Source organism: Nerophis ophidion, linkage group LG02 (assembly GCF_033978795.1).
Source record: "Nerophis ophidion isolate RoL-2023_Sa linkage group LG02, RoL_Noph_v1.0, whole genome shotgun sequence".
Classification (NCBI taxonomy): Eukaryota; Metazoa; Chordata; class Actinopteri; order Syngnathiformes; family Syngnathidae; genus Nerophis; species Nerophis ophidion.
In genome coordinates, this window is record NC_084612.1 from 1,356,150 (window position 1) to 1,371,205 (window position 15,056).

Consider the following 15,056-nt stretch of genomic DNA (forward strand, 5'->3'; position numbering starts at 1 on the left):
CAGCCTTTGTTGTGTGAGAGAAACTTTATCAGCCACAATGAAAACAAGCTCTTTGTGTACCCACAGGGCTGAGTTGTGTACTTCCTGGAGGGAACTCTTAAATGTGTGTGTGTGTGTGTGTGTGTGGAGGGGGGGGGGGGGAGGGGGTTGCAAACAAAGACTGCGAGCCAACCTTACATTAAATACACATTATTTGTCCCACGACGGGGGGAAAACCCGTCTCTTGCGACCCTTTCTTCTTAACCAGAGTGACTTTTGAACCACTTCGGTAACCTAAAATGTTGGAAGAAAAAAAACCTTATATAAGTGTTATAATGAAGGCAACACATGTATTAAGTGTCTACAGTGGGGCAAAAAAGTATTTAGTCAGCCAGCGATTGTGCAAGTTCTCCCACTTAAAATGATGACAGAGGTCTGTCATTTTCATCATAGGTACACTTCAACTGGGAGAGACAGAATGTGAAAAAAAATTCCAGGAATTCACATTGTAGGAATTTTAAATAATTTATTTGTAAATTATGGTGCAAAATAAGCATTTGGTGACTTCAAACAAGGAAGATCTCTGGCTCTCACAGACCTGTAACTTCTTCTTTAAGAAGTTCTTCTGTCCTCCACTCGTTACCTGTATTAATAGCACTTGTTTGAACTCGTTATCTGTATAAAAGACACCTGTCCACAGCCTCAAACAGTCAGACTCCAAACTCCACTATGGCCAAGACCAAAGAGCTGTCGAAGTGCACCAGGAAAACAATTGTAGACCTGCTCCAGACTGGGAAGAGTGAATCTACAATAGGCAAGCAGCTTGGTGTGAAAAAAATCAACTGTGGGAGCAATTTTAAGAGAATGGAAGACATACAAGACCACTGATAATCTCCCTCGATCTGGGGCTCCACGCAAGATCTCATCCCGTGGGATCAAAATGATCATGAGAACGGTGAGCAAAAATCCCAGAACCACACCAGGGGACCAGGTGAATGACCTGCAGAGAGCTGGGACCAAAGTAACAAAGGTTACCATCAGTAACACACTACGCCGACAGGGAATCATAGCCTGCAGTGCCAGACGTGTCCCCCTGCTTAAGCCAGTGCATGTCCAGGTCTGTCTGAAGTTTGCCAGAGAGCACATGGATGATACAGCAGAGGATTGGGAGAATGTCATGTGGTCAGATGAAACCAAAATAGAACTTTTTGGCATAAACTCAACTCGTCGTGTTTGGAGGACGAATAATACTGAGTTCTATCCCAAGAACACCATACCTACTGTGAAGCATGGGGGTGGAAACATCATGCTTTGGGGCCGTTTTTCTGCTAATGGGACAGGACGATTGATCCGTGTTAAGGAAAGAATGAATGGGGCCATGTATCGTGAGATTTGGAGCCAAAAACTCCTTTCATCAGTGAGAGCTTTGAATGGTTGACCAAATACTTATTTTCCACCATAATTTACGAATAAATTATTTAAAATTCCTACAATGTCAATTCCTGGATTTTTTTTTCCACATTCTGTCTCTCACAGTTGAAGTGTACCTATGATGAACATGACAGACCTCTGTCATCATTTGAAGTGGGAGAACTTGCACAATCGCTGGCTGACTAAATACTTTTTTGCCCCACTGCATATTAGCAATAACGGCCTACTATCAAAATGATGTGTCGCAGGCTGACGCAACTCTTCTTTGACAGAAATGTTGAAATTTGAATATTTATTCTACACATTTTTACACTATTAAAAAACATTAGTAAAACAGGCCGGCCGTGTTCTTCAAATGAATTTATTGCAATCTTTGCAAGCCGGGTAACATTTGCTGTGGTCTGGAACAACATGGCACTCAAACAACTATCAGAAATGCAGCTAACATTCCATCCATCCATTTCCTACCGCTTATCCCCTTCAGGGTCGCGGGGGGCGCTGGAGCCTATCTCAGCTACAATTGGGCGGAAGGCGGGGTACACCCTGGACAAGACGCCACCTCATCGCAGGGCCACAGCCAATATTACATACAGATAGTGTCATGAGACATGCAAATATAAATTAAATACGCAGAGGACATAAGTAAGGGAAATTAAATGAGCTCAAATATAGCTACAAATGAGGCATAATGATGCAGTATGTACATACAGCTAGCCTAAATAGCATGTTAGCGTCGATTAGCTTGCAATGACCAAATATGCCTGATTAGCACTCCAACAAGTCAATAACGTCAACAAAGCTCACTTTTGTGCATTCATGTACAGCATAAAACATTTGGTGGACAAAACGAGTTGAAGAATGAGCGGCATGAAACACATCTTTCTGTGGCAGCTTCGGAGAAAGTTGTACACGTAAACAAACTGTTGCGTCACAGTCCCCAAATTTATGGTGAGTTCAAGGACCGACAAAATTCGTAGGGCAAAACGGCGCTCGCCAAATACGCTCATCAGTCAAGGATGAACACAAACATATTAAATAGTGGGATTTCTAACAATTAGGGAGGTTTGTGTCATTTTTGTCCTCATGTTTGTCAGCCAATATTACATACAGATAATGTGTCATGAAACATGCAAAAAAAAATACACAGAGGACATAAGTAAAGGATATTAAATGAGCTCAAATATACCTGCAAACGAGGCATAATGTTGTAATATGTACATACAGCTAGCCTAAATAGCATGTTAGTACTGAGTCAATAACCTTAACAAAGCTCACCTTTGTGCATTCACGCACAGCATAAAACATTTGGTGGACAAACTGAGACAAAAGAGTGGCATGAAACACTTCTCTCGGTGGCAGCGTCGGAGAAAGTTGTACATGTAAACAAACTGTTGCGTCACAGTCCCCACAACTACGATGAGTTCAAGGGCCGACAAAATTCGTAGGGCAAAATGGCGCTCGCCAAATACTCTCATCGGTCAAGGATAAACACAAACATATTAAACAGGGATATTTCTAACAATTAAGAAGGTTTGGTTCATGTTTGTCAGCCAATATTACATACAGATAATTTATCATGAGTCATTCAAAAAACAAATACGCGGAGGACATAAGTAAAGGATATTAAATGAGCTCAAATATACCTACAAACGAGGCATAATATTGCAATATGTACATAAAGCTAGCCTAAATAGTATGTTAGTATTAATTACCTTGCAGTGACTAAATAAGCCTGATTAGCTCTTCCAACAAGTCAATAACCTCAACAAAGCTCACCTTTGTGCATTCACGCACAGCATAAAAGGTTTGGTGGACAAAAAGAGACAAAGAAGGAGCGGCATGAAACACGTCTTTCTATGGCAGCGTCAGAGAAAGTTGTGCATGTAAAAAAAACTGTTGAGTCACAGTCCCCACATTTATGGTGAGTTCAAGGACCGACAAAATTAGTAGGGCAAAACGGCGCTCGCCAAATACGCTCATTGGTTAAAGATGAAAACAAACATATCAAACAGTGAGATTTCTAACAATTAGGGAGGTTTGTGTCATGTTTGTCCTCATGTTTGTCAGCCAATATTACATACAGATAATGTGTCATGAAACATGCAACAAAAAATACACAGAAGACATTAGTAAAGTATATTAAATGAGCTCAAATATACCTACAAATGAGGCATAATGTTGTAATATGTACATTAAGCTAGCCTAAATAGCATGTTAATATTGAGGCAATAACGTTTACAAAGCTCACTTTTGTGCATTCAAGCACAGTATAAAATATTTGGTGGACAAACTGAGACAAAGGAGTGGCATAAAACACTTCGCTCGGTGGCAGCATCGGAGAAAGTTGTGCATGTAAACAAACTGTTGCGTCACAGTCCCCACAACTATGGTGAGTTCAAGGACCGACAAAATTCGTAGGGCAAAACGGTGCTCGCCAAATACGCTCATTGGTCAAGGATAAACACAAACATATTAAACAGGGATATTTCTAACAATTAGGGAGGTTTCTGTCATGTTTGTCCTCATGTTTGTCAGTCAATAGTAAATACAGATAATTTGTCATTAGACATGCAAAAAAAAAAAAAAAAAAAATATGCAGAGGATATAAGTAAGAGAAATTAAATGAGCTCAAATATAGCTACAAACGAGGCATAATAATACAATATGTACATACAGCCAGCCTAAATAGCATGTTAGCATCAAATAGCAGCATCAAATAGCTTGCAATGACCAAATATGCCTGATTAGCACTCCAACAAGTCAATAAGGTCAACAAAGCTCACCTTTGTACATTCACGCACAGCATAAAATATTTGGTGGACAAAATGAGACAAAGGAGTGGCATAAAACAATTCTCTCGGTGGCAGCGTCGGAGAAAGTTGTACATGTAAACAAACTGTTGCATCACAGTCTCCACAACTACGGTGAGTTCAAGGACCGACAAAATTCGTAGGGCAAAACGGCGCTCGCCAAATACTCTCATCGGTCAAGGATAAACACAAACATATTAAACAGTGGGATTTCTAACAATTAGGGAGGTTTGTGTCATGTTTATCCTCCTACAGAAACCATATTACAACAAAACATATATTTTATCCCCCTCATCTTTTTCTGTTTTCATACATTTGTGAAAAAGCTCTTTTTGCGGCAGTTGTGTGAGCCGCCGGTGTTGTGAAGACAACCCTGGAGGCGTTTAAACGTTTTGGTGTTTACAGTCAACAGTTCTCCAATGCATGCAGGCCCTCACGTGCACGCTCATGGCGTGTTGATCATTACGTCTTACGTGGACCGTTCTTTGCATGGAACCTCAACGTACTCGCCAGTGAGTTAGCACGTTGTCTTGCACGGCTCTTTAGGCGTCACCAAGGGAAGTTTATTTCAGCGCGGCCACACTAGCTCACAATTCAAAGAGTACACTATCCCTAATGCAATAAGATAGACTATAGACACTTATTTACTGTTCGGACCCAAAAAAGGACCCGCTCATAAAAGTAGCATTAGTCAGCAATATATATACATTTTTTTTAATTTACTTTCAATACTTCAAATCTTTAAAGAACTTCAGAATGATCTATTTTGACAACATTTACAGCTGTGTAATCACTCGCCATACAGCAATAGATGATATTTGTCTATTACCTGACACCTTCTTTGTTAGCGACCATTTTTTGCTGGGTCCTATTAACTTAATAACTCTTTATTTTATGCTGCCCTTTTTTTTTTTGCTGCAGCTGTTACATATACTGTAATATTGTGCATGGTAATTGGGATTTGTTATATATTGTATATATTGCATAATAATCTAATCTAATATAATAATACAATATATCATTATATATTATATACTGTTAGAAAAACTTTCGGCTCTCTGAGTTTCCATTGAACAGATGAGAGCTGTCCTTGGTCGACCAAGCAAGGTCTTGGAAGATTCCGCTGTGGAGACGAAAACCTTTTTCGTTAGAGCTTGGTGCAGGACTGTACAAGGTGTACAGTGGCCATGTCTCTCCTCAGATCTGAGTCCAATTTTAAGTCTGTCTCTGTTTGATTCCTTGCCTTTTGTCTTGTTTAATAGATGTCATCAGTGTTTGAACCTGACATATACTGTATATATAGTATGTAAATATTAGATGGATAAATAGATAGATAGTACTTTATTGATTCCCTCGGGAAAATTTAAATTCCAGCAGCAGTGTACAGAGTTGAGATCAAATTTGAAAAGTAAATAATGGGGGTATAAATGGAAACAAAATAGAAAAATAATACAATAAGAATAAAAATAAAAAGCAACAATGGGAATTAAAATACAACAGTAAAATAAGAATATAACAAGAGAAACTAGGCAGTAGTGACCATGTAATGAAAAAGTAATGGCAAAAAAGTAAAAGTAGTTACATATATCCATCCATCCTTCCATATTCTACCGCTTATTCCCTTTTGGGGTCGCGGGGGACGCTGGCGCCTATCTCAGCTACAATCGGGCGGGAGGCGGGGTACACCCTGGACAAGTCGCTACTATGGTAGATTTTTAGTCCACTTTATACCATTTAGTTTTCGCCCTCTTTTTGTTCACTTGTTTGCATTATCTTTTCCATCCTTTGTGACTGAGCTACTGTGTGGAAGAATTTCCCACATTAAAGTTTGTCTAAGTCTAACATTTGTATTTTTGCATTTTTTTTATGTGTTATGGCCTTTTGTCTAAAACAGGGGTCGGCAACCCAAAATGTTGAAAGAGCCATATTGGACCAAAAATACAAAAACTAATACGTCTGGAGCCGCTAAAAAATAAAAGCCGTATTACATACAGATAGTGTGTCATGAGATATAAATTTAATTAAGAGGAGTTAAAATAAACTAAATGAGCTCAAATATAGTTACAAATGAGGCATAATGATGCAATATGTACATACAGCTAGCCTAAATAGCATGTTAGCATCGATTAGCTTGCAGTCATGCATTGACCAAATATGTCTGATTAGCACTCCACGTAAGTCAATAACATCAACAAAACTCACCTTTGTGCATTTATGCACAACGTTAAAAGTTTGGTGGACAAAATTAGACAGAAAAAGCAGTGGCATAAAACACGTCTTAGAAAGTCGGAGAAAGTTATACAAGTAAACAAACTACGGTGAGTTCAAGGACCGCCAAAATTAGTAGGACAAAACGGCGCTCCTCAAATACTCGAATCAATGAAGCATGTTTAATATAAACAGTGTGCTTTATTAAAATTATGATGGTTTGTGTTTGTCTTCCTCCAGAAACCATATTTAAACAAAAAATAATTTTTTTTTTCCCCCTCATCTTTTTCCATTTTCATATATTTTTGAAAAAGCTCCAGAGAGCCACTAGGGCGGCGGAGCCGCGGGTTTCCGACCCCCGGTCTACAATAACAGCTTTTTTTATCATGGCAAATGCAAAATACAGGTGGACCTCAATTTAGGAACCTAATTGGTTCTTAAACCGGGTCTGAAAATCGAAAAGTTCATATAGTGAAGCAAATTTCTCCTCAAGAAACATTGTAAATATGAATAATAACGTGCATGTTTTAGTGAAGGTTGGCACACTTTGAACACAACATAGTGCTGGACAGTACTCGGTGTCGAACATAACAAGGAGGTGATGGATCAACTTTCTCTCTATTTACAATGTAAAACAGTGGTGTCAAAGTCAAGGCCCGCGGGCCAGATCCGGTCCGCTAATTAATTATCAATGGCCCCCGGCATGATATTTGATTAGATTAGATTAGATAGTACTTTATTTATTCCGTCAGGAGAGTTCCTTCAGGAAAATTACAATTTTCAGCACATTAGTATTAGTATTAGATTAGTATTAGAACCGGCCCGCAGGCCACAGCACAAACCAAAACTCCATCAGTGTTGGTGCTAGGAATTTTCAGGAGCCCCATCAAGTCATAAAAATGGGTTCCCACAATACATTTTTGGGGTCCCACGTTTTTGTAAGCGTTTTTAAAACAAATCAATCAATGTTTATTTATATAGCCCCAAATCACAAATGTCTCAAAGGACTGCACAAATCATGACGACTACAACATCCTCGGAAGAACCCACAAAAGGGCAAGGAAAACTCACACCCAGTGGGCAGGGAGAATTCACATCCAGTGGGACGCCAGTGACAATGCTGACTATGAGAAACCTTGGAGAGGACCTCAGATGTGGGCAACCCCCCCCCTCTAGGGGACCGAAAGCAATGGATGTGGAGCGGGTCTAACATGATACTGTGAAAGTTCAATCCATAGTGGCTCCAACACAGCCGCGAGAGTTCAGTTCAAGCGGATCCAAGACAGCAGCGAGAGTCCCGTCCACAGGAAACCATCTCAAGCGGATCAGCAGCGTAGAGATGTCCCCAACCGATACAGGCGAGCGGTCCATCCTGGGTTCCGACGAGCGGTCCATCCTGGGTCTCGACTCTGGACAGCCAGTACTTCATCCATGGTCATCGGACCGGACCCACAAGGGAGGGGGGGACATAGGAAAGAGAAAAGAAGCGGCAGATCAACTGGTCTAAAAAGGAGGTCTATTTAAAGGCTAGAGTATACAGATGAGTTTTAAGGTGAGACTTAAATGCTTCTACTGAGGTGGCATCTCGAACTGTTACCGGGAGGGCATTCCAGAGTACTGGAGCCCGAACGGAAAACGCTCTATAGCCCGCAGACTTTTTTTGGGCTTTGGGAATCACTAATAAGCCGGAGTCCTTTGAACGCAGATTTCTTGCCGGGACATATGGTACAATACAATCGGCAAGATAGGATGGAGCTAGACCGTGTAGTATTTTATACGTAAGTAGTAAAACCTTAAAGTCACATCTTAAGTGCACAGGAAGCCAGTGCAGGTGAGCCAGTATAGGTATATATGTATGTATATATGTATATAAAGGTATATACAGTATAGGTATATATGTATGTATATATGTATATAAAGGTATATACAGTATAGGTATATATGTATGTATATATGTATATAAAGGTATATACAGTATAGGTATATATGTATGTATATATGTATATAAAGGTATATACAGTATAGGTATATATGTATGTATATATGTATATAAAGGTATATACAGTACAGGCGTAATGTGATCAAACTTTCTTGTTCTTGTCAAAAGTCTAGCAGCCGCATTTTGTACCAACTGTAATCTTTTAATGCTAGACATGGGGAGACCCGAAAATAATACGTTACAGTAATCGAGACGAGACGTAACAAACGCATGGATAATGATCTCAGCGTCTTTAGTGGACAAAATGGAGCGAATTTTAGCGATATTACGGAGATGAAAGAAGGCCGTTTTAGTAACGCTTTTAATGTGTGTATCAAAGGAGAGAGTTGGGTCGAATATAATACCCAGATTTTTTACAGAGTCACCTTGTTTTATTATTTGGTTGTCAAATGTTAGTGTTGTATTATTAAATAGAGGTCGGTGTCTAGCAGGACCGATAATCAGCATTTCCGTTTTTTTGGCGTTGAGTTGCAAAAAGTTAGCGGACATCCATTGTTTAATTTCATTAAGACACGCCTCCAGCTGACTACAATCCGGCATGTTGGTCAGCTTTAGGGGCATGTAGAGTTGGGTGTCATCAGCATAACAGTGAAAGCTAACACCGTATTTGCGTATGATGTCACCTAGCGGCAGCACGTAGATGCTGAAGAGTACAGGGCCAAGGACCGAACCCTGGGGAACTCCACACGTTACCTTAACGTAGTCCGAGGTCACATTGTTATGGGAGACACACTGCATCCTATCAGTAAGATAAGAGTTAAACCATGACAGGGCTAAGTCTGACATACCAATTCGTGTTTTGATACGTTCTAATAAAATATTATGATCGACGGTATCGAAAGCAGCGCTAAGATCGAGGAGCAGCAACATAGATGACGCATCAAAGTCCATCGTTAGCAATAGATCATTAGTCAATTTTGCGAGGGCTGTCTCAGTCGAGTGATTTGCCCTGAAACCGGATTGAAAGGTTTCACATAGATTGTTAAACGCTAAGTGTTCATTTAGCTGCTCTGCAACAATTTTTTCGAGGATTTTGGAAATAAAGGGAAGGTGAGACACCGGTCGGTAGTTTACCATGAGGTCAGGATCGAGGTTAGTTCTTTTAAGCAGAGGATGAATAACCGCTTTTTTGAATGCTAGGGGAACAGTGCCCGAGGAAAGTGATAAGTTTATAATATTTAGCACTGATGGACCTAATAATACAAAAAGCTCCTTGATAAGTTTCCCAGGAAGTGGGTCAAGTAAACATGTTGTTTGTTTTATTCCATTTACACGTTGTAACAATCCTTCTAATGTTATTTCATCAAAACGAGAGAAACTATTTTGGATATTTGCAGTATACGCCCTATATACAATCGTATCTGTGTTACTATAACCCCGTTGTAGCTGGGACGCATTGTCTTTAATCTCCTTTCTAATGACTTCAATTTTCTTATTAAAGAACTTCATAAAGTCATCTGCCGAATGGGTGGAGCTACTGGAAGGAGTCCCTTGTTGGGTTAGCGATTCTACTGTACTAAACAAAAATTTTGGATCGTTTTTATTAATGCGGATGAGATTTGAGTAATAATTAGTTTTAGCTGAGGTAAGCATGCGTTTATAAGTTATTAAACTATCACTCCATGCTTGATGGTGCACCTCAAGTTTAGTCGTGCGCCATTTGCGTTCCAGCTTTCTACATAATAATTTCTGAGCTCTAGTTTCTTCAGTAAACCACGGCGTACGCCTTTTTGGAGCCTTTTTTAACTTCAGCGGTGCTATACTATCAATGGTTTCGCGCAGGGCGTTGTTAAAGTTGTTAGTGAGGTTATCAATAGAGCCCACATACTTTGGGAACGGTGCCATTACCGAGGGCAGTAGGTCCGCAAGAGTCGTCGTTGTGGCAGCATTAATGTTGCGGCTGCTATAGCAGTTATTATTATTATTAGCTTGCCGAACATGAGTCTGAACTTCGAATTTTATAAGGTAATGATCGGACATTACTTTAGTATACGGGAGTATCATAACTTTGGAAACGGTGATACCTCTGACAAGCACTAGGTCTATCGTATTACCGCTGCGATGCGTCGGTTCATTTATTATTTGTGTAAGACCACAGCTATCAATTATAGTCTGGAGCGCCACGCACGGTGGGTCCAATGGGGTATTCATATGGATATTAAAGTCCCCCATTATGATTATATTATCGGCGTGCGTCACTAGATCAGCAACAAACTCTGAGAATTCACTAATAAAGTCCGAATAGGGCCCTGGGGGGCGGTAGATAACGGCCAGGCACAGAGGCAGAGGTGTGGCAGACATCATAGAAAGCACCTCAAACGATTTATATTTATTATTTAAGTTAGGACTAAAGTTAAAGTTTTCGTTGTATATTAGTGCGACACCCCCTCCCCTTTTGAGGTGACGGGCAATATGCACATACGTATAGTTAGGAGGGGAGGACTCATTTATCGCAAAAAAGTCGTCTGGTTTAAGCCAGGTTTCGCTAAGACCGATGACGTTAAGATTGTTGTCTCTAATGACCTCATTGACTAATAACGTTTTGGGAGACAAAGATCTGATGTTTAGAAAGCCCATATTACAGGTAGTGGGCTGTTTTAAGGAGTTGTTGATAAAATTATCCGTAGTAGCAATATTAATAATGTTGCATTTATTATGCGCAGTGTACTTAAAATAATTCCGACCATATCTAGGAATTGATATGACGGGAATTTTCAGATTGTCTACTTGGCGCTGCGATAAACTGAACGCATCATAATTTGCCACCTCAGTAGAACGCATGTCTAACTCTGACGTAGTCATAGACACAGTAGAAAAAACATTTTGTGAGTTGTGTATTATTCTACGAAAATTGCTATGTGTACAGGGATCATCCAAATGACAAATGTATGCACTATCCTGTTATATCTCACATTCTATATTGTGTTAAGGAAAAAAAGGTTGTCACAAACGTGACTTAATTCATTAAAAAATAATAATTATTAATTAATTATTCAGTTATAAACATTCATTCACTTTCTTCTTTCCTTCATGCATCTAAACTTCACCGCTGCCGGTATGTTTTTCTATATTTTGATTGTAATATTTTCAGAATGTGTTTGTTTTATTTTTTGCCAAAGTAAGGAGCTCTTTGTATTATTAGGTCCATCAGTGCTAAATATTATAAACTTATCACTTTCCTCGGGCACTGTTCCCCTAGCATTCAAAAAAGCGGTTATTCATCCTCTTCTTAAAAGACCTAACCTCGATCCTGACCTCATGGTAAACTACCGACCGGTGTCTCACCTTCCCTTTATTTCCAAAATCCTCGAAAAAATTGTTGCGGAGCAGTTAAATGAACACTTAGCGTCTAACAATCTATGTGAAACCTTTCAATCCGGTTTCAGGGCAAATCACTCCACGGAGACAGCCCTCGCAAAAATGACTAATGATCTATTGCTAACGATGGATTCTGATGCGTCATCTATGTTGCTGCTCCTCCATCTTAGCGCTGCTTTCGATACTGTCGATCATAATATTTTATTAGAACGTATCAAAACACGAATTGGTATGTCAGACTTAGCCCTGTCTTGGTTTAACTCTTATCTTACTGATAGGATGCAGTGTGTCTCCCATAACAATGTGACCTCGGACTACGTTAAGGTAACGTGTGGAGTTCCCCAGGGTTCGGTCCTTGGCCCTGCACTCTTCAGCATCTATCAATCAATCAATCAATGTTTACTTATATAGCCCTAAATCACTAGTGTCTCAAAGGGCTGCACAAACCACTACGACATCCTCGGTAGGCCCACATAAGGGCAAGGAAAACTCACACCCAGTGGGACATCGGTGACAATGATGACTATGAGAACCTTGGAGAGGAGGAAAGCAATGGATGTCGAGCGGGTCTAACATGATACTGTGAAAGTTCAATCCACAATGGATCCAACACAGTCGCGAGAGTCCAGTCCAAAGCGGATCCAACACAGCAGCGAGAGTCCCGTTCACAGCGGAGCCAGCAGGAAACCATCCCAAGCGGAGGCGGATCAGCAATCAAACTTTCTTGTTCTTGTCAAAACATGCTGCCGCTAGGGGACATCATACGCAAATACGGTGTTAGCTTTCACTGTTATGCTGATGACACCCAACTCTACATGCCCCTAAAGCTGACCAACATGCCGGATTGTAGTCAGCTGGAGGCGTGTCTTAATGAAATTAAACAATGGATGTCCGCTAACTTTTTGCAACTCAACGCCAAAAAAACGGAAATGCTGATATCGGTCCTGCTAGACACCGAACTCTATTTAATAATACAACTCTAACATTTGACAACCAAACAATTAAACAAGGCGACACGGTAAAGAATCTGGGTATTATCTTCCACCCAACTCTCTCCTTTGAGGCACACATTAAAAGCGTTACTAAAACGGCCTTCTTTCATCTCCGTAATATCGCTAAAATTCGCTCCATTTTGTCCACTAAAGACGCTGAGATCATTATCCATGCGTTTGTTACGTCTCCCCTCGACTACTGTAACGTATTGTTTTGGGGTCTCCCCATGTCTAGCATTAAAAGATTACAGTTGGTACAAAATGCGGCTGCTAGACTTTTGACAAGAACAAGAAAGTTTGATCACATTACGCCTGTACTGTATATACCTTTATATACATATATACATACATATATACCTATACTGTATATACCTTTATATACATATATACATACATATATACCTATACTGTATATACCTTTATATACATATATACATACATATATACCTATACTGTATATACCTTTATATACATACATATATACCTATACTGTATATACCTTTATATACATATATACATACATATATACCTATACTGTATATACCTTTATATACATATATATATACATATATACCTATACTGTATATACCTTTATATACATATATACATACATATATACCTATACTGGCTCACCTGCACTGGCTTCCTGTGCACTTAAGATGTGACTTTAAGGTTTTACTACTTACGTATAAAATACTACACGGTCTAGCTCCATCCTATCTTGCCGATTGTATTGTACCATATGTCCCGGCAAGAAATCTGCGTTCAAAAGACTCCGGCTTATTAGTGATTCCTAGAGCCCAAAAAAAGTCTGCGGGCTGTAGAGCTTTTTCATTTCGGGCTCCAGTACTCTGGAATGCCCTCCCGGTAACAGTTCGAGATGCTACCTCAGTAGAAGCATTTAAGTCTCACCTTAAAACTCATTTGTATACTCTAGCCTTTAAATAGACTCCCTTTTTACCTTTTTAGACCAGTTGATCTGCCGTTTCTTTTCTTTTTCTTCTATGTCCCACTCTCCTTGGTGGAGGGAGACCGGTCCGATCCGGTGGCCATGTACTGCTCGCCTGTGTATCGGCTGGGGACATCTCTGCGCTGCTGATCCGCCTCCGCTTGGGATGGTTTCCTGCTGGCTCCGCTGTGAACGGGACTCTCGCTGCTGTGTTGGATCCGCTTTGGACTGGACTCTCGCGACTGTGTTGGATCCATTATGGATTGATCTTTCACAGTATCATGTTCTCATATGTTCTCATAGTCATCAGTATCATCAGTATCACAGTATCATGTTCTCATAGTCATCATTGTCACCGACGTCCCACTGGGTGTGAGTTTTCCTTGCCCTTATGTGGGCCTACCGAGGATGTCGTAGTGGTTTGTGCAGCCCTTTGAGACACTAGTGATTTAGGGCTATATAAGTAAACATTGATTGATTGATTGATTGAAAACAATCTGAAGTTGTCTTTATTTTTTTAGTTTTAATGCCATGAATTTATTAGTCCGGCTCTCGTGTGCACAGATTTTCTTCTTGCTAATCAGACATATTTGGTCACGGCATGACTGCCAGCTAATCAATGCTAACATGCTATTTTAACCTGAGCTAAAATGAGTTTAACACCCCTGATCTAAAACAACAAGCTACTGTCCTCCTCTGCTAACACACACACACACACACACACACACACACACACACACACACACACTAAGTCCCTTTGGTGCCCTCACTAACAATCAGCAATCACAGAAATCCTGAACTTTAACAACTGTATTGCTACTATGATAAAGATTTTAAATATATAAATTTAATAATTTAAATTTAAAGTAAAATCCAAATGAGAAGTTGATCAGAAAGGAGCAGAGAGACAGAGGGTGAAAAGGGAGGGGCTGTGTGTGTGTGTGTGTGTGTGTGTGTGTGTGTGTGTGTGTGTGTGTGTGTGTGTGTGTGTGTGTGTGTGTGCTTGAAATAGGTGTCGCTGAACAAGGCATAGGGCTTCTCCTCCGCTGTGAAAAAAGTCTGCTTTGGCATATTTTTCAGAGAAGTCAGGTCTCATCACAGTTAAAACTTGCTATGTCGATTCTTAAAGTTAAAGTAGCAATGATTGTCACACACACACTAGGTGTGGCGAAATTATTCTCTGCATTTGACCAATCACCCTTGATCACCCCCTGGGAGGTGAGGGGAGCAGTGGCCACACTCGGGAATCATTTTTGGTGATTTAACCCTCAATTCCAAGCCTTGATGCTGAGTGCCAAGCAGGGGGGTAATAGGTCCCATTTTTATAGTCTTTGGTATAACTTGGCCGGGGGTTTGAACTCACAACCTGA

The 15,056-nt window shown here is 40.2% G+C and overlaps 1 protein-coding gene across 1 annotated transcript in view; it reads left to right on the top strand.

Annotated features, from left to right (window-relative positions):
• Nucleotides 1-15,056, top strand: part of cers3a (ceramide synthase 3a) — a 44,886-nt gene that overhangs the window by 8,579 nt on the left and 21,251 nt on the right. The gene's annotated exons all lie outside the window — the stretch shown is intronic.